We start from the raw sequence: 2,854 nt of genomic DNA on the forward strand, positions 1-2,854 counted from the left end.
GGAAGTTTTGCATGTCTGTAAACAACTATGTCTCCTCGTTCTGTCCAGTTAAATATGGTGTGCCTCAGGGGTCGGTCTTAGGACCCATTTTGTTTTCCTTGTATCTGCTTCCCCTTGGACATATTATCCATAAACATGGCATTTCTTTTCATATTTATGCTGATGACACACAAATATACTTGCCCGTCAGATCCACAGACCCTGGAATGCTGAGTTCACTTAACAACTGCCTTTGTGAAGTTAAAAAATGGATGTCAAATAATTTCCTCCAGCTGAACTCAGACAAAACAGAAATCCTGGTCATCGGGTCTCAGCAGATGGCAAATCAAATACTGCCATCTGCTGGTTCCCTAGTAAATCACATTAAGCCTGTGGCAAAGAACCTTGGTGTTTGGTTTGATAGTAATTTAAATTTCGAGCAGCACACCACAAAGCTTGTTCAATCATGTTTTTATCAACTTAGAAATATAGCAAAAATTCGATCTATGTTAACTTTTAAGTTTTTTTACCTTTTCACCCCTATTTTAGCTTCATTACACTGGCTCCCAGTATGTTTTAGAATTGACTTTAAAATTCTATTGATCACTTTTAAAGCTCTTCATGGCCTCTCGCCTTGTTATATTTCTGACCTTTTAGTCCCATACGCACCAGCACGTACCTTGAGATCCTCGGGCAGAGGTCTGTTGTCTGTTCCAGAGTCTCGACTGAAAACTAAAGTTTAAGTCCCGTCTTAAAACATACTTTTTTAGGAGAGCCTTTCCCGATTTTATTTGACTTTATTTTATCCCTTTTACCCCTATTTTATTCTATTTTACTTATTTTATGTTTATGTTAAACGTGTAGTTTGGTCTTTTCAATGTTTTCTTGCTTGTATTTTTGTCTTTGCACTTTGTTTTTGAAAAGTGCTCTACAAATAAAGATTATTATTATTATTATATTATTATAAACAAAGACAGTGAAAATTAATTTTAACATGAAGGCTGTTGTAGTGAGTAGTAGTAAATATGCATTTCATTTTACAGTCAGATTGTTTTAGTCTGTAGTGTTTATTGTAACAGCAGTTCTTTGTCTTTTTCTGGAGAAAATCCAGAAAATGCCAATGCCAAATCTGACCAAAAAAAACCAAACAGAAATCTATCACTTACAAAATCACTGTCACTGCTATCTGGACCACTTCCCTTTTTAAGACTATCAAAACAGAAATCAGATGTTGTTTGGCACTTTGGAGAGTTAAGATTCATTCTTCCTTAATGTTTGTTAAAGTTATTTACTTAGAGAAACATCCAACCTTGCTCTGCAGAGGCATGACAGTCTGCTACTTTCCCTGATTGATTTCCATTTTGGAGACTTTCTACTTTTCCTAGTTACTTTAACAGCTGCTAAAACAGCTCAACCATTAATGAGTGAGCAAGAAAATCCTGAAAATCCCATACTCAAGACTTTCGAGCTTAGCTGCAGCTAAAGTTCACACAGATTGTTTCTTTGATCTTTAGATCCAGATGTTCAGGAGGTTTTCACCAGTAAGTGGAAATGAAACCAGTAAAAACAGAATGAAGCAGTTTTATGTTAAAAATTTGCTACACTGTTTGCAGTGAGAAAGTACAGAGAGCACCAGATGCCAATTTCCATTTAACCATACTGTGCAGGCATGAGTTGCTGCTTTTCTTGTTCGCTATTTGTTCTGTGGTTATTAACATACTTTGTCAGCTACTTTGTGTGATTTTTTTACTGCAGTCTGGCTAAAGCTCTTTCAGTTTGATAGTTGGAGACAGCAGGTTTCGAGGGCAGGCAGTCAGATTTGCGTTTGGCATAGCATGTCCTTTCAGTTTCCTTTGGTAAGCTAAATTGCATTGCAGGTCTTCATTCAATGCGACAATATTACAGCATAGTGCTAATATCGTTTAGGCAGCATCGGCTCCGGAAAAATTAACTCACACTGTTCAATATACATTTACATTAGCGCAAGTAGGACAATGACATTATAGAAAATACCCCCTAAACTGGCTGTTTTCATCATACAATGTGAACAACCGCAGATGAATTATACTTCATTCACAGACCCAAACTCCCAGAAAACTGCAGCTCTGCTGAAACTCTCAGAAATTCAGTTCTTCAAAATATTTCAGGTTTCTTTTTATTCTTCAGACTGTTTGTCCTGTCTTATTTTGTTTTACTTTTAACTTGTGTCTATTGTCTTGTTCATATTTTATATGTTTTCTTTGTGCTGTTAAACTTTATTGCTGTTGAAGGGGATTTGGGGATTTTGTTGTCACATGATTTTAAAGAAACAGTGTGACTTCAAACAATCTGTCAAGGAAGTGAAGGGATAGAGGACAGTTTGCTTTTCACAAGTTTCCTATAACATAACAAGATGTGCCTTTATCATAATTTGGAAGCACTAAATAAATCTCGTAGTAATAAATTGCAAAATTTAAGAAATACATAGTTTTAAGCAGCCTATATTAAAAAAAAAATCTGAGACTGTTTCTGTGAAATCATGTGACCACAGGGCGTCCACCCTCTCTGCTGATACAAACTGATCTCTGCTTCCTGTCTCTGAGACTGTTTCTGTGAAATCATGTGACCACAGGGCGTCCACCCTCTCTGCTGATACAAACTGATCTCTGCTACCTGTCTCTGAGACTGTTTCTGTGAAATCATGTGACCACAGGGCGTCCACCCTCTCTGCTGATACAAACTGATCTCTGCTTCCTGTCTCTGAGACTGTTTCTGTGAAATCATGTGACCACAGTGTGTCCTCCATCTCTGCTGATACAAACTGATCTCTGCTACCTGTCTCTGAGACTGTTTCTGTGAAATCATGTGACCACAGGGCGTCCACCCTCTCTGCTGA

This window comes from Micropterus dolomieu, linkage group LG13 (genome assembly GCF_021292245.1).
Source record: "Micropterus dolomieu isolate WLL.071019.BEF.003 ecotype Adirondacks linkage group LG13, ASM2129224v1, whole genome shotgun sequence".
NCBI classification, from domain to species: domain Eukaryota; kingdom Metazoa; phylum Chordata; class Actinopteri; order Centrarchiformes; family Centrarchidae; genus Micropterus; species Micropterus dolomieu.